At 43.5% G+C, this 20,462-nt stretch overlaps 1 protein-coding gene across 1 annotated transcript in view; it reads left to right on the top strand.

Moving 5' to 3' along the window:
- The window catches only part of PTPRM (protein tyrosine phosphatase receptor type M), a 594,672-nt gene that overhangs the window by 196,639 nt on the left and 377,571 nt on the right, over positions 1-20,462 (top strand).

Below are 20,462 nucleotides of genomic sequence, written 5' to 3'. Positions count from 1 at the left end.
AAAAAAAAAAAAAAAAAAAAAAAAAGGTTACTTTCCATTTACAGTTATTACAAAATATTGGCTATGTTCCCCATGCTGTACAGTACATCCTTGAGCCTATCTTACACCCAATAGTTTGTACCTCCCATTCCCCTACCCCTAGGTTGCCCCTCCCCCTCCCCCCTGGTAACCACTAGTTGGTTCTCTGTATCTGTGAGTCTGCTTCTTTTATGTTATATTCCTGGTTTGTTGTATTTTTTAGATTCCACGTATAAGTGATATCCTACAGTATCTCTGTCTGACATTTCACTTAGCATAACGCCCTCCAAGTCCATCCACGATGCTGCAAATGGCAAAATTTTGTAGTTTTTTAATGGCTAATTTCACCTTTATTGAGGCATAACTGACATGAAAAATTGTAAGATATTTAAAATATACATCATGATGATTTGATATATTTATGCGCTATGAAGGGATTTCCCCGTCTGGTTAATTAACATACCCATTACATATTTACCTTTTTTTTTGGTAAGAATATGTAGGTTCTACTCTCTTAGCAAATGTCAGTCAAACAGCACAGTGTTATCAACTATAGTCAGCATGTTTTTCATTAGATCCTCAGATGTTATCCATCTTAAAGCTGAAAGTTTGTGCCCTTTTAACTACCTCACCCCATTTCCCCCACCCTCCAGCCCCTGGCAACTACTTTTCTACTCTTTCTATGAGTTTGACTTTTAAGTGATACCATGTTGTATTTGTAATGTAAGTGATACCATGCTGTATTTGTCTTTCTCTGTCTGGCTTATTTCACTTAGCATAATGCCCTCAAGGTTCATCCCTGTTGTCATAAGTGGCAGGATTCCTTTCTTTCTCCTTGCTGAATAATATTCCACTGTGTATCGATCTATCTCTCTATATATATCACATCCCCTTTGTCCATTCATCCATTGATGGACACATGGACACCTGGGTTGTTCCCTTGTTTTAACTATTATGAATAATGCTGCAGTGAACATGGGAGTGCAGATATCTCTTCAAGATCCTGTTTTCATTTCCTTTGGATATATCCCAGAAGTGGGATTGCTGGATCATGTGGTAGTTTTTCTGTTTTTTGTTTGTCTGGGAGTTTTTTTGCGGTACACCGGCCTCTCACTGTTGTGGCCTCTCCCGTTGGCGGAGCACAGGCTCCGGACGCGCAGGCTCAGAGGTCATGGCTCACGGGCCCAGCCGCTCTGCGGCATGTGGAATCTTCCCGGACCGGCGCATGAACCTGTGTCCGCTCCGCGGTATGTGGGACGTTCCCGGACCGGGGCACGAACCCGTGTCCCCTGCATCGGCAGGCGGACTCTCAGCCACTGCGCCACCAGGGAAGCCCCCCATATGGTAGTTTTATTTTTAATTTTTTGAGGAATCGCCGTACTGTTCTCCATAGTGGGTACACCGCTTACCTTCCCACCAACAGTGCATATTTCATCCTTCTCCACCCCTCTCCAACACTTGTAATCTCTTGTCTCTGTGAAGACAGCCATTCTAACAGGCGTGAGGTGATACTGTGATTTGATTTTGATTCCCTGGTGATTAGTGATGTCAAGCATCTTTTCATGTGCCTGTTGGCCATTTGTATGTCAGTCAGCATTTTAAATATTGGATTCATTCACTTGCACACTTTCCACACACTTTCTGTGAGGTTAAATTTCATGCCCAGAATACAAAAGCTGCATTTCTATGTTATCCCCTCCGCTCTCACTCTCAGTCCTCACTTCCCCTCCCAGAGGCATAACTTTGTTCTCTCCTCCTTCATTCAGCTCTACAAGGCCTTCTCTAATTTATAACATGGTATTTTCTCCTGATCTCACCTTTCAGAATATACACCTTTCACATCTGTTCCAACACTAAGCATCATTCAAAATGCACCTTTGCATTTAAGCAGTGCGATGAATTGCATGTGAGTGTGAGTGTGTGTGCGCTATGTGTGTTTACCTTGATTCTCTAGATAGTTCACAGCAGCCAGTTATCTTATAGTTTCCTCAGAAGGAGGGACTATATTGACTTTTTGGGATAATGCCACATGTAGATTGCTGTCCAGTGAATGGCTTCAGTGATGGTGTTTTTGAGTGGTAACTACTTATATAAGCATTAAAAAATACGAATATAAAATGTATTCCATATACAGCCAAACTATTTTAGGGTTAAAAGTTTCCATTGGGTTATTTTCAGGGTTCAGTACTTCTTCCCAGAAGGTCGGCGGTGCTGGCTAGCAGTGATGCACAGGTGAAGGTGTAAGCCTTCCACCCTTGAGAGAAACCACAGGAGGCTCGCACGTGGGCAGTGTACCCCCATCACCTAGTCGGAGGAGTGCCTTCTGCCTTTTTATAAGTTATGTTCTCCCCTCAAGAGTGTGCTCTGTGATCATGTCAGCCCAGTTCCATGTGTACAAATGATGGTTGGGCCCTGGGGACAGGAGAATGGGTGATCTCATGAAGCTCTTCTCAAAGTGCCAAGGTTTCCGGCAGATGTTTTTAATGGTGTCTTACATGAATGACTGTTGTAGCTGATGGAGGCCTTGTGGAAATGACTCAGAGTAAACTTCTGCTTTGCTTGAAGCTTACTGACACAGTATAATGGAGTGGAATTCAGTGGAATCAGTAAATTTATATTCTTACAGTTAATATCAGTGTATTCTCAAGAATGAAGAAACCATGAATGAGGTTCCTAATCTGTTTTTCTGCTTAGGCCCTGACCTCAAGGAGAATATCATGAAAGCATGGGGGAAATTTTATTTTAAAAAGTCCTCTTTAAAAACCCTTCTCACCCCACCCACTATTAAAGCTAAACACCGTGTCTATGGGTCACCATTTTAAGTGAGGAATAATGCAGATAGAGGGTATAGGTCTTATTCCAGCAACACAGTGCTCTTAACCATTGGAGGATTGTAATAACTTTAGCAGTAATGTCAATGGAATTACTATTCTTTGTCACTGGAAGATGGTTCATGACTGGGGATGGAGGGAAGAAGGAAAGAAGGAGGGAGGGAGGGAGGGAGGGAGGGAGGGACAGAGGAAGGTGTAAGGCAGCCTTCAGAATTACTAAAGTAAAACAGAAATGTGTGTTTGCAAGGCAGTGGCACGTAATAGAATCCCAGGGTCTTAATTTCATTAACATCCTTGCAGCAAATAATTCTCCTTCAAGAAAGGAGCCAGCTGCACCAAGCATATTTATATGTTTCAGTAGCAACCCATCCTAACAACTTTATAGAGACTATCTTTGGTTTGGTTCGGCCTTAGACTTGTGAGGTATTAGATGCCCGATTCAGGAGAACTTGTTCCCGTTTTTGAGGCTAACTAAGGCTTTGCTGGTGGCCCATGTGGTTCCTGATTCCCAGGAAAACATGCGCCGTGAAGGTTTAAAGGCTCGTAATTTATGGAACATGCATAGGAAGCCCATAATTTGTGGGAATTATGTAGGAAAGAACCCATCCTGAGATGTGTGGGTGATGTTTCAGATTCTCAGAATTAACAGACTCTTTATAAGGGTGACGTTGGTTCAGATGTCTGGGCATCTCAAGGCCCAGTCAAGTTGACACATAAAATTAACCATCACAATCATGAATGCCAGAAATTTAATTTGTAGATATCTGAAAATTGTGCTGGATTTAGGCAACAGTTCATACGGGATAAACTATTAGTAAACACAGTTATTGAAGTGATATGTGTATCTTATTCATCAGACCCATTTGTTTATGCCACTCTCCTTGATGTATTATGGTTTTTCTATGTGTCAGTAAGAAATAATATGTTTGGATTTTTAAAAACATAGTTACATAACAGAATTCTCATTTCTTGTGAGAACCTTGCCTCAATTCCTATTTTTATGTAGAACTAATTATTGACATGGTAACTGAGCCCTAGTTAAGTAAAAAAAATCATCACCCTCTATAACTGATCTGGAAATAAGACCCTTAGGAGCAAATAGTTGTGTTTATGGACATGAGTCTAAAGTGGGGTCTTAGACCTACCATATGCTAGACCAAGTTGGATAGACACATAAAGATGAAGCTTACGCAGGCTACCTCATCACTGTAAACCATCCATGATGAGGCCACAAGGAAGGAGAAGAAAACCATCAGTTCTGGATGGCGGTGTCCCTAACCGTCCCTAACTGTGCAGGGAGTCAGCAGGGTCGTGGGCTTTCACAGTGGCTCACGTGTCTTTCTACTTTTTCAAAGACTTTTTCACCATCTTCAGTGGCAGCAGGCACTTGAATGAACTCAAGTGGGGACACAGCACATGACTCCAAGACACAAGAAGAAAGGCAGTTGGGATGAACTGGTGAAACATTGTGGGCACCCAGGAAAGAGAACACCACTTCCAAAATGTTTAGTGAAAAATGGCATTTTAGAGCAACCTGAAAATCTCTGACCCGAGGAAATGGAGTGAGCAACGGACGCTTTGAAAGATGCTCCATTCAGCACGCGCCTGGCAGCATCAGGCGACACTTCCTCCATCACTCACGATCCCTGACAGCCTCGGTGCAGGAACGAATCATCAAAACTCTGCCGAGCAGGGCTGGCCCTTTCCTGTTCCTGTGTCCCCGTGTCCCCTGATGAGGGTACAGATGTAGACCTCTCAGAAACCCCAGAACGGAGCTCTGCTTATGCCTGTAGGTGCTGGTGCCTTTGCTGCCAAAACTGCTGGGCTAATTACTTCCACTGCCCAGTTTCAAAAGGCATGAATCATTGGCCAAAAAACCATAGTGAAAATGTGTGTGTGTGTGTGTGTGTGTGTGTGTGTGTGTGTGTCTGGCCTGAAAGGTTTACTGGAAGTTCGACAGAAATTAATAAAAGCTGCTGACAGAGGGGACTGCCACCCAGGCAGCAGGTGTTCTGGCCATTAGAAGGCTGCATGAAAGGTGTGGTTTTTGATTCTCCCCTCTACCTGCCTTCATAGTCACCGACTTTTGTGACTTCAGAGGGCTATCCTCAGATATAGATTCCCAACTTAGGAATAATTCTGAAATGATTCCAAGAACCCAGTAGTCAAGTCTGCTCCGTCCCATCCTGTTCTCTACTGATCTCTCCTTGGGGAAAGCCAGCAGGGTCCCAATCGATTGCCTTTCTTTGCTGACCTCCAGCCCCAAATTGGCCTGATGAGATTGACTGACGCCAGGCAGTGCTGTCAGGCATTTGGAAACCCTACAGGCAGAAGGCTTTAAGACAGGCCGTACTGCACAAGTCATATTCTACCAGTGTTAACATGTATATTTATGGCTCACCGGCCCCAGAGTTCACTGTCAGCGCCTGCTGTGCATTAAAATGGATGTTTCCTTTGGTTTCCTTGAGCAGTTCTGCCTCAGCTTATGCTGTCAAGGTTCAGAATTTAAAAATAGTTCCTGTTAAATGTTGAGAGCTGCTTCTGATTATTGTGGCCACCGGTGGACCATGTGGGATGAGATAATAGGAAAATTCTAGGTAATCCACTCACATTCGAGCTGTATTTAGATTTATGAAGCCCTCCTCAGAGGCAGAAATACCACGTAGGGCTGGAGCGGGACTCAGAGATATTCAAGTGTCTGTTGCTAATGATACGCATGGAGACAGAGTTTCCTTCCTCTTTTCTTATTTGAGCTTGGTTTCTGAAAACCTTGATCACACTGAAAAGCCAACACTCAGAGGGCAATGAATATCCTGCCCTCAGAATGGTAGAGCAAGTAAGTCCTTAGCAGGTATGACTTGACCTAAACGTACCCCAGCTCCTTGACGCTACCCGCACGCACTGCTGACTAGGTAGCAATCAGAGCCAGTGGCCAAGAAGACAACACCAAGTCAGGAGATGCCTGACGTGGGTGGAAATGCTGGTGGGAAAGATCCGAGAGTCTGGGAGAAGCTGTGTGTACTTGTTCTCAGCCCTTGTGAGGACCAGTCCTTATATTCAACTCTGTCAGGGGTTCTCAAAGTGTGGTCTCTGGACAAGCAGCTTCAGCATCCTGGGAGAACTTGCTAGAAACTGCAGATTCTAAGCCCCCAGCTCAGACAGAGAGAATCAGAAACTCTGGGTGGCCTAGCTCTCCTTGAGCTGCCTCTTGGCCCACGAGTCTTGTAATAAGTCCTTGTAATAAGTGATTCTGATGTGTTTTAAAGCTTGAGAACCAGTAAAGAATCACCTCCCCACAGAGGTGAGATGAGACTGAATCTTGGTTCCATTTCCCCAGTCACAGTCCTCAGGCTGAGAGGAGGTATGAGTAACACTGAGACATCTCTGCTCCTCAGCTTGACACCCAAGAGACCAACAAGTGTGGGGAGAAGTGATTTTTAAATTCCAAAGCCAGAGTGCTTCTCGCTTTGGCCTGGCTGGGAAGGAGAATTGGCACAGCGGGCCTCCCATCTCAGGTGGGGATGGCAGAACCAGTGTTCTCCAGATTACAAAGAGGGAGGAACGCTCTCCGTCAGAGCACAGGTCCCCTAGGCTGGCAGGAAGTGTTCTCGAGCCTTGTCACACCTGCTGCATGAGGACGCAGCAGCCCCTGCCCTCATGCTATCTCGAAGATCACAGGGGCTAAGCAAGACTTTGACTTCTGCAAGATAGTCATAGCTGGACCCAAAGCCCTAAACGAAATCTCTGGAGTTAACTAGACTACATACATTAGAGATCTGGGGAGATGGTGTATTTCTTTGCATGTGTATAATCCCACCATCAGTTCAACGGCTTCATTTACTACACACGTGAGGGCCTACTGCAGGCAAGGTGGCATTCCGTAACGATTCTCTCCTCGAGCCGCCTCTTGGCCTTCTGCCTGTGACCATTCTATTTAAGGTAACTTAGGGAAGAAGGCAGAGAAATATTCACTTTCCTTTTCTTCTCAATAGGAACACCAAGTCCAGTCTCTCATTTCCTGCCAGAAGCTCAGAGAATGCAATAATAGTTCTGGCAAATGGGAGCTGAATGAATTCCTCCGGCCTGGAAAAAACACTCTAACCCTCCTGATGGCCAGGTGCTGCCGGTACGGAAGGTTCATACCCCTCAAGAGAGATGGAAATTCTGTCTTCATGGACTGACCTCTAACCTCCATGAGCCCCAGGCGACCTGGAGAGAAAGTGCCAGTGGTGGTGGTGGGGTGTCTGAGCTGTGCACTGATTTTCTCTAATCCAAATTACTTTGTCTGATTTGAGGGTGAATGCAGGACCGTTTTTGAAGGCTAAAAGTGCTTCGGGCTTTAAATTGAGAGCAGTCACGCATCCAGTGCGAGGGCTGAGAGGTTGCATAATGGATAAGCCCCTTGTTTTAAAGTAATGAAAGAGATTCATAGAACCACTGGCATTTTGCAGTTCCTGGATTTTTCCTGTTTTTATGTAAGTTGTGTGTCTGTGTGCACGCGTGTGCGTGCACGTGCCTGCCATTCAAGTACTGTCTTTCTTGTAGGGAATTGGATAGAAAAATTGCTCAGACAATTCATATTGCTGACACTTGGCACTAGTTAGCATATTTTGACTGGGTGTTGGCCTGCCTATCTGGTGGACTTAAAAAAATAGAAAAAGATGTTCTAACGGACTTGGAACTGAGTAATGCAAAGGTAGGATGGGTGTGGGCCTAAGTTAGTATCCCCTGCAGCTCGCAATAGCCCGCTTCAGAGGGTGGCTGACCTGGGGCATGAAGGAACAAAGTCATAATGAGGAAAAACAGTAGCACCAGGGGAAGTGGAGATGCTTGGACAGCTAATTGCCAGAGATTTCACACAGTTGGAAGGAACCGTGGGAGAGCTCGTGGCTCATGGCGTAAGTCAGAATAAACACAGAATCATATAAAGAAAATCAGCCCCCACCCTACTTTTCCAGAAAACTTGAATTTGTTTTTTAGTTATTTATTTTGGATTTGTTGAGACCTCTTTCCCCTCAAAGGGTTCCCCTGCCCCTTGCATTTCGGTGAGGAATATTTTCTCGGCGCACGTAAGTGATGACAGCATTTACAGCTCTGGAATCTCCAGCTGTCTGGTTATGTAAATGACGTGCACACACTACATCGTAGTTTACACAAGCGTGTTTGCAGCTTGTAGAGCTCAGTGTTAAATTTGTTTCAGAGCTTGTTTAAAGAAAGGTCCTTTGGGCACGGCGGGTGAATAGTTGCATGGAAATCTACCTCAAGGCAGGGTAACAAAGCCGCGGAACAGGTATATCTCAATTAAGGAATCCCCTCTGATAATCAAGTTAACTGTGCTGCAAACCAAGCAGATGACTCATGAATCCTTGCAGGTGGGGCCACCTGATTTCGTAGCTGAGGAACCAGAAGAGCTTCACGCTCTGCACCACCTGGGCTTTGTCCTGTTAAACCAAACAGGCTCCCTTTGGACAAGGTCATGTCTCCGGGGGTTATTCGCTGCCTCCAGCCTTCTGATGCACAAGTATGTCTTCACATGGATACAGGGCTGAGTACTTTCACAACCATTTTCCGTAAGTGATCCCAGCGAATTCCCAGAGCCATAGTGGAGGTTGACATCGTTCCCATTTTATAGATGAGTAAACTGTGCTTTGGCAAATGGAACTGTCCTCGAATTTCACAGCCAGCGAATCGCGGCACGCAGAGTTGTCCCCAAGACTCCTGCCTCCACCTCCAGTGGCATTTGTCACTGTAGAAAAGCGTCCTTTTGTCACCTCCAGGTCAGCCACTCCTGTTTGGGAGCCTAGTCCTTCCCAGGGTGCTCACTGTCTTCCTCTGCTCTGGTTGCAGTTCTCAATAGTCTCATTATTATTATTATTTTACTGTTGTGCAGCCGAAAACTCACTTATACTTAAACACTGCCTCAATCTGTCTTTGGTATTTTAAGGCTTTTAATTCCTAATTTCTGGAATACGTGGCTGTTTTTCCTCCTGAAAAGTGATTTCAGGGGCTGCAGTGGGTAAGCCTGTATCGGAGATGGGAGATAACCTTCCTGGAATCCCCTGAATCATTCTGGATCTGTGGAGCTCTCCCTGTCAGCGGGAACTTAATTTACTTGGTTTTAGGGTGACTCAGAGGGATGTGAGGTAAAAGGAAGGATTCTTTTTTTTTTTTAATTAATTAATTAATTTATTTATTTTTGGCTGTGTTGGGTCTTCGTTTCTGTGTGAGGGCTTTCTCTAGTTGCGGCAAGCGGGGGCCACTCTTCATTGCGGTGCGCGGGCCCCTCACTATCGCGGCCTCTGTTCTTGCGGAGCACAGGCTCCAGACGCACAGGCTCAGTAGTTGTGGCTCACGGGCCCAGTTGCTCCGCGGCACGTGGGATCTTCCCAGACCAGGGTTCGAACCCGTGTCTCCTGCATTGGCAGGCAGATTCTCAACCACTGCGCCACCAGGGAAGCCCCAAGGAAGGATTCTTGATCTCTTCATCTTCTGATGGTTTGTCTGTGGCTGCGGAAGACCTGGCTGAGGTTTGCTGGAGCCGATGAACCAGAGACTTTGGGAAGGAGCTCCTTCTAGGTATGTTGCCAACCAGCCCAGGTTCCTGCGTTTCGATTACTAATTAGAAAAATCTGTTTTTACGTGGCTTCTAGCTACGGCTCTGTGAATTCCTAGCTCACATCCTTTGTCTCAGCTAAACATTTATAAATACTTGGAAGATGTCAAGGAAATTTAAACTTCCTTATAAAACTTTATCTTACGAATAATAGGCTTGCATGTTTTGCAGGAAAAGCTCATAGCCGTAATCAGCATTTCTGAGCAGGAGTGGGAGCTACGTCGGTGCCGTGGTTCTGTGGGCCTAATGCATGCTCAGCAGAAAACATGCGTGTCATGTTACATGGTGAGGCTTCCTGCCTGGCCTTCCCGGGCTAGGTCAGTTATAAGGTACCCTAGCACGTCCTTGCATAGCTGTAAGTACAAGGCAAAAGAGCACGTGGTGGAGGCAGGTTCCCCTCCAACTTCTCTCTCTGAGCTGTGGGGCTTTCCCAGCAGTGGAAGCTGGCATGTTCCTGGCCCTGTTTCCAGAAGATGGGAGTGAGATCTAGAAGGATCTTGTATCCCTAAAACTGTGGCAGCCTCAGACAGAGTCAGGATTTTTTTTTTTAATTTTATTGAAATATAGTTGATTTACAATGTTGTGTTAATTTCTGCTGTACAGCAAAGTGATTCAGTTCAGAATATGTATATGTTCTTTTTCATTTCATTTCCATTTTTATATAGATGTATTCTTTTTCATATTCTTTTTCCATTATGGTTTATCATAGGATATTGAATATAGTTCCCAGGGCTATACAGTAGGACCTTGTTGTTTATCCATCCTTTGTATAATAGTTTACGTCTGCTAATCCCGAACTTCCAATCCATCCCAACCCCCGTCCCTCTTGGCAACCACAAGTCTGTTCTCTATGTCTGTAAGTCTGTTTTTGTTTCGTAGATATGTTCATTTGTGTCATATTTTAGATTCCACATATAAGTCATGTGGTATTTGTGTTTCTCTTTCTGACTTACTTCACTTAGTATGATCATCTCTAGGTCCATCCATGTTGCTGCAAATGGCATTATTTCATTCCTTTTTTATGGCTAATATTCCACTGTATATATGCATCACATCTTCTTTATCCATTCATCTGTCGATGGACATTCAAGTTGTTTCCATGTCTTGGCTATTGTAAATAGTGCTCCTGTGAACGTAGGGGTGCATGTATCTTTTCGAATTATAGTTTTCTCTGGATATATGTCCAGGAGTGGGATTGCTCGATCATATGGCAGCTCTATTTTTAGTTTTTTGAGGAACCTCCTTACTGTTTTCCACAGTGGCTGCAGCAGTTTACATTCCCACCGACAGTGTAGAAGGGTTCTCTTTTAAGAGTCAGGATTTTAGGATTGCTGTGGTGTGCTGGATCCCCTTTGTGGAATGCCAGGCCTCGAGTCACACAACACAGTTCATGGCTCTGGGTCCTCTTAGCATCATCCAGACCCCTGTGCAGGTCCTCAAGAGATGGACCACAAATGGACAGTGGGCAGATGTCTCCTATGCATCAGTTCTTGTATCCCCATGTGGACTTCAGTGTGGACAGTCTCTGAGAAGCCATCTGTCTCCATTTGAGTCTCTCTAAAGTCTTATTTTAGGAAACTCACCTCAGCTAGACAACAAATATTTATGACTTTGTTCTCAACATGGCTTAAGAGTTTAATTTCCGGGCTTCCCTGGTGGCACAGTGGTTGGGAGTCTGCCTGCCGATGCAGGGGATGCAGGTTCGTGCCCTGGTCTGGGAGGATCCCACATGCCGCGGAGCGGCTGGGCCCATGAGCTGTGACCACTGAGCCTGTGCGTCCGGAGCCTGTGCTCCGCAACGGGAGAGGCCACAGCAGTGAGAGGCCCGTGTACTGCAAAAAAAAAAAAATGTTTAATTTCCATTTCACTTCTCTGTAAGGTACTTGTCAACTTGACCCAAATGGAACAACTGGATCCTAACCCCTCCCTCCTCACACTAAACCATGTCACTCCAACTAGATGACTGTATATTAAATTCCATGAGAACCAGGAATCTGAACAATAGCATGTTTGCCCTTACCCCCTGCACAACTACCCCAGGCCCAATCTCGAGGAGCTGGGATCCTGCATCTTCACAAGAGCCAGTGATTCTCATTATCAGGCAAATTCAGTTAAATGGAACAAGTTTCTTGAACCGAGACTTGTTACCTAAATACTATCTTAAATTTTTCCTACTAACGTATGCTTCTCAAAGCACTTGGCACTGTATTCTGTCTCTGTTGGAATGAGACTCATTCTTGAATGAGTCAAGTAAGTGGCTGATCTCTTTTTCAAGTGACTTGCCTGTGGGTGCCCAGCCAGCCGCCGGTGGGACTAGATCCGAGAGGGCGCTTCTTGACCGGTGCTCATCCTAGTCTGGCAAGTAGGAAAAAATGTAACTAGTCAAATATTTGAGACACCATGGTTTTGAGGTCCACTGCTATAGAGGATGAAGAGAGCTAACGGGGTAAAATAGGGGTGTGGGACCCAGTGCTTAAGATTCAATACCACATCTGCCATTGACCACTGAGAGTCTTAATTCTAAAAATTACATTTTATAACATTTCATATAAAAATACGTATTCAATACAAATTATATATTAAGACACACAGAAATACAAATTGTAACATTGGGTAGAAAACTATATGTTAAATTATTTCATACATTGTGATGATTTCTGGCGGTAGATGCTTATCTAATGGATAAAGATGTTAGGGGATCCTTTAGGTTAATTTGAATTCCCCTGGGTAACTGCCTTCCAATGCCTGGGCTGCCGGCTGCCTCCCTCCTGGGTGGCTGTCCTCACCTTTAATGTGGCAGCACATCTTACCTGTTCTTTAGGGCCTATTTCCTGTCTAGAAAATATTTCTGCAGGAATCATCCCTGAACTACATAGGAGGTATTTGCAGTGTGGCTGCTTTCTGAAGAAAGGGAAATCAGCTGAGGGGCATGGTATGGGAGGGCACCTGCTTACTCAGAGGCACTGTAGCTGCCCTGCTGCCAGCCAAGCTCAGCTCCTGCCTCTCCTCGTCTCCTGGGCACTGCAGAGCATCCTACATGTGCACTGGGAGGTCGGCAGTTCAGCTCTGGACTGGACAAAATAAATTACTGAGAAATCAGTAAACAGCAGCTGAGGAGACTATGGGAAAATGAAAGACTAATGATGGAAGGTTGGTGAAAGGTTGGCTCTTTCAGCTTACAGTTCTGAAAAGAAAACCTCCCTTTTTGTGTTATATTTTTAAATTAACCATCTTTCCTTATTGTTTTTAAGAATAAATAATCAAGGAAGGAGAGAAGAAAGTGTTCCCTTTTCTAGCGCTTGAACACCTTGGTTCAGAACTTAAATAAGTGGTCGTGTTATTTCTTTGTGTTTTGGGTGATTTAGGGTTTAATAATGTGGTTGGTTGATAGAGGAAGAAATAATGGATTGTTCTCTTTGACTTGACGTAGCTTTGCATACGAGTGTTGTTTTCTTTCCTCTGGAGTTTTGCAGGCTGCCTGGCGGGACAGCCTTGGCGCTGGAAGCTGGCATCTCATGCTCAGCTCCGTGGAGAAAATCACATGCCTGCAGATCCACCCTTCCAGGGCCACAGCATCCCATGTGCGAGTATGAAAAGATAGAAGAGCTTCATCCTGTCCACTCAGAGTTTAGAGTCTAGAAGGAAAAGCAGAGAGGAAAAGTTAAATGCTTAATAAGAATGTAAGGAGTCTTAAAACCGAGTGGACGGCTGGCCCTGGGCTACAGACAGGCTTGTGTTCCAGCCCTTCAGCCGAGACGTGGGTTAGCCGCGGCCCCAGGAGAAGCCTCCCCAGAGGGCTTGGAACGTAGGCTGAGGCTTGCAAAGCAGGCAGAGGTATCAGCGAGATGAATGGAGGAGAGGAAGCAAGGACGTTTCAGACAAGGGAGCGTCTCCCATAGCCTTCCTCCTTTATAAATCCATCTCCTTCCTGTGCTGGGTGAGATTCCACGGTGAAGTATGTAAAGCATGGAGCTGGATGCCTGGTACTTAAGGTGCTCAATAAATATTGACTGTCGGGGCTTCCCTGGTGGCACAGTGGTTGGGAGCCCGCCTGCCGATGCAGGGGACACGGGTTCATGCCCCGGTCCGGGAAGATCCCACGTGCCACGGAGCGGCTGGGCCCGTGAGCCATGGCCGCTGAGCCTGCGCGTCCGGAGCCTGTGCTCCGCAACGGGAGAGGCCACAACAGTGAGAGGCCTGCGTACCTCAAAAAACAAAAACAAAAAAAAAGTGAATATTGACTGTCACTTTGAAGGATTATGGTTAAAAGATGAGGCATCATGAGACAATGAATAAAGCAGTTGTATTTCCTCGGCTTCTATAAATTTTTTTTAATATCCTGGAGCCTGAAAGAGTCCATTACCTACTCTAGTTAGAATCCTGGTTTTGCCACTGAGTAGCTAAGAAACTAAATAAATCATCTTTTGCTTTAAGCCTCACTTTACTTCCATGTAAAGCGTGTCAGTTGGACTAAACGATATCTACTGTACCTTCCACTTTGAAAGATAGCAATTGACTTTGTTATAATGAATGAGGGAAACTGGGACTGGAGGCAAGAGAGTTAAACTAGTTTGCCAGTTTCTTTTCCTGATTTATACTTTTTCATTCGATCAGTAATACCTATTTGAATGTAAACTTATTTTACATTCCTATTGATAGTAAAACACTAAATTATTTGGGAATTAAAATTTAAGAACAGGTATAGAGATTAGAGTTGGCCGCTATTTCTTTTTATTTTTTCTTTTCCATTATGGTTTATCATAGGATATTGAATATAGTTCCCTGTGCTATACAGTAGGACCTTGTTGTTTATCCACCCTATATATAGTAGTTTGCATCTGCTCATCCCCAACTCGCAGTCCATCCCTCTCCCATCCACCCTCCCCCTTGGCAACCACAAGTCTGTTCTCCAGATCTGTGAGTCTGTTTCTGTTTCATAGATAAGTTCATTTGTGTCTTTTTTTTTTTTTTTTTTTTTTTTTTGCGGTACACGGGCCTCTCACTGTTGTGGCCTCTCCCGCTGCGGAGCACAGGCTCCGATGTGCAGGCTCAGCATCCATGGCTCACGGGCCCAGCCGCTCCCCGGCATGTGGGATCTTCCCGGACCAGGGCACAAACCCGTGTCCCCTGCATCGGCAGGAGGACTCTCAACCACTGCGCCACCAGGGTAGCCCCATTTGTGTCATATTTTAGATTCCACGTGTAAGTGATATCATATGGTATTTTTCTCTTTCTGACTTACTTCACTTAGTATGATAATCTCTAGGTCCATCCATGTTGCTGCAAATGGCATTGTTTCATTCTTTTTTATGGTTGAGTAGTATTCCATTGTGTGTATATATATACCACATCTTTATCCATTCATCTGTCGATGGACACTTAGGTTGTTTCCATGTCTTGGCTGTTGTAAATTGGCTGGTATTTCTTATATGGAATCATCTGCTCCATCCTGAAATAAACAAAGTAGGAAATCAGAGAAGTCTGTTTTTAGAAATGTGTTATGGCAGCTGTGATGCCTCTAATAGCGGGTAATGCAGAAGCAGGAGGACATTCTGAACTAAATGACTTTTTAGGGTCCCTTTATTGTTTATAAGATGCTTCCTGCTGTCCTCCTTTTCCTTGGTGCCATTACCCAATTAATTTTCCTAAAATCTCTTTGGTCATTTCCCTGCTCACAAGCCTTCAGTGTGTCTTGTCTCACAGGTCAAGTGCAGAAGCATTAGTCTTTCTTGTCTGGGTTCATCTTCTTTTCCCTCTCTTGCTATTTTCCCTTAGGACATTTCTGTTCCTACGGGTGTGATTAACTTACAGACCTGAAATACGTCCCAGTTTTTCATGCCATCCTGGTTTTGATGTCAGCAGTCTCACAGCCTAGCTTAGTCTCACAGCCTAGCCTGGTAACAAGCTCTCTGTTACAAGACTCAGCTCAAGAAAGAGGATTCACCATGTTGAAACGAGCAGGAGTTGACAAAGAAACATTAAAATGTTTGTATTACGATTCTCTCTAGGCTGGGTGGCAGCATGTGGTAGGGCAGGCAGATACAGAGGGTCAAGGAACTCACAGACTCATTGAAGTTGGAGAGAGGTGGAGATGGAGGGTGGGTAAGATCTAAACTGGAGATGTTGGACGTCGCATACTTTGAGGCCGAAGATGTCTCTGGAGATGAAGTTAAAAGAAGAAGGGGTGGGGAGGGGTTTGGCGTTCTTTGAGCCAGATTGACTTGAATGTGGCTCGAATAGATAAAAGCTTATAGGCTGAGGTGAAGGGCAGGAGAAAGCTGGACGCCAGAGGTGAGACTCACTGGGAAGTTGTTTGGGTGCCGTGGAAGTGATTTGGCAACAGTATCTTGAATGTGAACTAAGTGGTGTTTAAAAAAAAAACAAAAGTCTGGAAGATGCAAAGAGGCATAGAAGAGCCCAACCCAAGATCCTTTCCTCTAATCCAGGGTATTTAGGAGGAGGAAACTCTTTGGATTTAGGAAAATCCAGATGAAAATAAAGGGAGTAGCTTCCAACAGAACAGGTTTTCCAGAAAGGGCCAGGGGAATATCAGGGCCCCTACACCAGGGTGGGCTGGGTTGGGTTGAAATTGTCCAAGGAGAGATAGAAGAGGGTATAGATCATGTACAGTTCAGGCTGGAAGGTAGATTGGAGACAGACGTTGGCCATGGAAAACCACAGCTGACATACTGACGCCCCAGACCTCTGGACCTGGGCCTCCTGCTGGCAGGATGATGGGAAGCCAGCAACTCTGTCCTTGTAAGAGAGAGACTGACTGGGACATTTTCTGATGTTCAGTTCTTCACAGCCAACCATCCTTTAGTACCAACTCAAAGCCAACCAGCCTTTAGTACCAGTAAAAAAAAACAAAAAAACAAAAGCCTCTGACATAGTTTTACTTCATTCCAGCAAGTTTCTTATAACCCATTTTTAGACTCATTTAAAGGTTTGAGCATTTCCAGTGAGTTCTGTTGCTAATTCTTTGTCACTGAACTCTGAGTCACTCTTTGACCAACGCAAACTATTGTGTCCTGGAGAGGACTTTTGCAGAAATATGGAAATTGTTTTGACGATTTCCTACTCTGGTCCTTCCACCTTAACTTTCCAATGCAAAGGCATCCTAATAATATTTACTAAGAGTAAATATTGTTATAGATGATGTGCACGGTTTGGGGTGGTTAAGGAGCTCAGCAGAAAGATCAAGAGCAATATACCATGTTTGTAACACAACTAACGACTGAACGTTAACTGTTGGTTTCTGAAGAGATACCTCCTTCACCATTAAAAGAAAAAATATACGTTTATTAGCACTTATCTTAAAATCACTTATAGTAAAATGACCAAGTTATAGAAACAGATATAAAAGGAAATGGTGTTTTTTCCCTGGTATTTCCCCTTCCGTCTCTTAGAGAAGAAAATTGGAGTTTTTGTTGCTGTGGTTTCCTTTTCTGTACTTCTGGGGACTCTCTGGTGGCTATATGTGATCACCATTGCCCTGTGGTAACAGTAATCTGTGTGACTCATGGCACTGTAGTGAATTCTCACCTCTTTCAAAGCGGTAATTAGACCAGAAGGTCGTTTATTTTTTTTCAACACAAAGTTTTCTTTATTGATTCCATACAACTCTGGGAAATGATACATCTGCTTTTATTTCAAACTTAAGGGTTATTGTAGAAATGCTTTTTTTGTTTGGTTTCCTGAAACTCTAAAGGATGTCCATTTCTGTGATACAGAGCTGCAGAGAAATTCTCTAAAATGGTTACTTTGCTTATTCCAGGAGTCCCTTTGGCATTCCACAGCCTCCCAATTACATTGTCTTTGTTCTTGGTGCAAACGTCTCTGTCGTATTTGGAAATGCCCTCTGTTAACAAAGGGAATCAGGATTCACATTGAATGGTATGTCTCTCAAATAAAGTATGTTTTTTGTTTTACCCAGAGCGTGGACAAATAGGAAACACAGAAAGAAGCCAGACCACTCAAGGGTGAGTGGTGGGTGCCTCCAGCGGCTCCTTGGGATGGGAGGGTCAGGGCATGGGGGCAAGCAAAGGACCGTTCATCAGCCTTCCAGGTGGGTGCAGGTCTCTGTCCATAAGGAGGGAAGCCTGGCTACATGGGCAAATACAGATCTTGATGTAAACACTGTTCTCAGGGTTTTGTGTTTTTAAGGACTGGTTCAGTTTTCAGCAGCATGAAAACATTCAGGAAGCAGTATGAAAATAGTATTAAATAACAGAATTTTTTACTTTGTGGCAACCAAAATCCTAGATTTCAATGTCTTTTAACTTAGAAAATCCAGCCCCTGACTCACCTCCCTTCTTCAACCCCTCTGATGGAGGAATGCCATTCTTTCAGGGATAACAGGGACTAGTGGAAATGGCCACATATTCATTTGGGGGAGAAAATCTATTTGGGCTTCTAAAAGTTTTTCTGTAGTTTCAAAAACATCAAACTGTAGGAGTTATATCACTCTATTTATAGAGATTATACTTCTTAGCATTAAAAACTTAGGCCTTTCAAGAGAAAAGTACGAATATATGTTTTAAGTGCAGAGTTCTTTTACATCTATTAGTGAAAATTATATCTAAACATACTATCTTGAAATTCAAGATTTCATCATAAACAATGAAGTCAAGTTAAAATGAAAAAAAACAAAACAAAAACTAAGGTTTTAGTATCATTCCAGTTTTTCTTCTTTAACACAGACAATGTAAGAAGAATGAGATTTTATTTTGGTGTAGATTTAATTAGATTTTGAGGAAATTAGGACATTCTTTTCCTGACTATTAGAATACAAGAAATTAATATTGGACCAATTTTTTGAAAAATTACCTATCCCCAGGAATTTAGATAATCAAACTTTTAAAAATATGTAATAGTTAATACTTGAGTTTATATGCATATATTTATATATTTTATTTAGAAAGCCTGTGTTAAGCCAAGGATTCAATTATTTATTGTAATTAGGCAATCTTTTGACTGGAAATTTTATTTTTCATATTTTGTCATTTCCAAGATTTCTTGTTTTTGAACAAGTGATATTCTCCTGGATTAGTGAATTCGTTAAAAGAACATCTTTTCTGTCTACATTTTTTTTTTCTTTTTTGAAGAAGGCAAACATTTGTATACCCACACACTTAAGGAAAAAAGAGCAAGTGGAATTCTGATGGCTGATAGGAGAAAACAGATGATTAGGCTTATGCTCTCGAGGGTTTGATGTAAACACCCTGATATGCCTCACTTCTGATGCATCCAAAAGGTACTGATTTCTGCATTCGGTGGGTACAGGACAAAACAGAAGCTAAACATGTGGGCATGGAAGCTAGAGGACAAGAGGAGAGCTGCCATAAGGGTTGCTTAGACAAACAGCATAGAATTCATGCAGCTGTTGGTACCATTTGATCACCACTTCTCTCTTCTTTCCCTGTCTACCCATCCACCCCTTCCCCATCAATTATTTCTTTACTGGTAACAGCATTTCAGGACCATCTCAAGTTTACTCCAAAATTTCATTTCAATGTTTACACATACAACAAGGCACCCCAGCTAGCAGGCTATGCTTCTCAGAAGACATTTACGGCACTATCTTCTGTTACTGGATTATATACCTTGAGGACTAATCCACCTCAGGAGCTTTTCCAACTAACTCCAGTATTCATTCTAAGGTTAATTCCATTAAATTCAAATCACCCGAGATGCACACTCATTTTTACAAGAACATTTCTGTCCATATAAATAATCTGAAGGCAATCCCACATTTTAAACACAGCGCATCAGTGAGGGTCTTAGGGGATGATCTGCTTCTCTTCATCTCCTTCCATCTGTGTTGCTGGCCAGTATTCCTGCCTGGGTAGATGTTGTTACTTCTCTGGTCCCCACAGTCACAGGGTCACTGTAGTAAGCTACACTAAGGCGTTTGGATGTTCATTATGTAAACTGATACATTCATCTATAATGAATTATTTTTTCACTACATTCATCTATAAATTAGATACCAGTTGGGTAGTTCTATCTCCTGCTGATTTCTGAGAGTATTTTCCTTAAGCATGTTTTTCACTGAAGTGGTTCAAATACGTTATTACATAGACCATGTATTCATTATTTCAAGTTGTCGTACATGGTATAAGATAGCTTATCCTTAAAAACTTATACACACATCTAGGTATGATACCTTATACTTGTATAGCAAAACACAATTTACAAAGCAAATTGTCAAATTATGCTTCGGGGTCAGAAAAAACAGCTTCCCAGAAGCAGGTTTCATTGGTCCATTTTACAGTGAGGTGGCCGAGGTGCGTGGTATCAGCTGTACAAGGCCAAGGATTTTATAGCTGGAGGGACCTCTGTGGTACATTTGCCAAACATTCAGGGCTAACCTATTGGAGAAACAAAGAGGGGGATGTCCTAGGTGAAGTGCAGAGAGAAAATATGCCTGAGCCACCTGTCAGGGAGTGCACTGCCTTAGAACGGAAGGCTGTATAAATCATTAGGGAGCAAATGGGAAATGCCTGCTTCATAGAGGAACTACTGAAATGCTCTATGACCAGGAGGAGGCATGTTCAAGCCCACGGCGTGCAGCCCAGGCGGCCCTGAGGAGGTGGTCTTTCTGCCGAGCCTTAAAGGATAACTAAGGATAACTAAGATTGTTCCCGGTAAAGAATACATGTGGGAGCTAATTTCAGGCATTAGCTGAAAGAAGGGGCATTCATGGAGACACAGAGGAGTTAACGTACTTTTATTTTTACTTTTAATTTTGAACCATCCATGGGACTCCATTAAGTGAAATGGGCGTGTCATATGTTGAGAGCTTACAGCCCATTTTCATTTTTGTTAAGTGACCGCTTAAAAGATAACTTTTTGGTCAAGATCCAACTAAAATAGGAGGCTGATTATTAATAACATTAGGGATTATTGGGAAACCTATAGGAAACTTTTAAAATGGCAGATTTTTGTATTTGCTGTGTGTCTGTAAAACTGGGAAGAAGCTGCCTCATGAACCGAGT

This window comes from Lipotes vexillifer, unplaced genomic scaffold (assembly GCF_000442215.2).
Source record: "Lipotes vexillifer unplaced genomic scaffold, Lipotes_vexillifer_v1.1 scaffold447, whole genome shotgun sequence".
Taxonomy (NCBI): Eukaryota; Metazoa; Chordata; class Mammalia; order Artiodactyla; family Lipotidae; genus Lipotes; species Lipotes vexillifer.
This window is presented reverse-complemented; position numbering and strand designations above follow the sequence as displayed.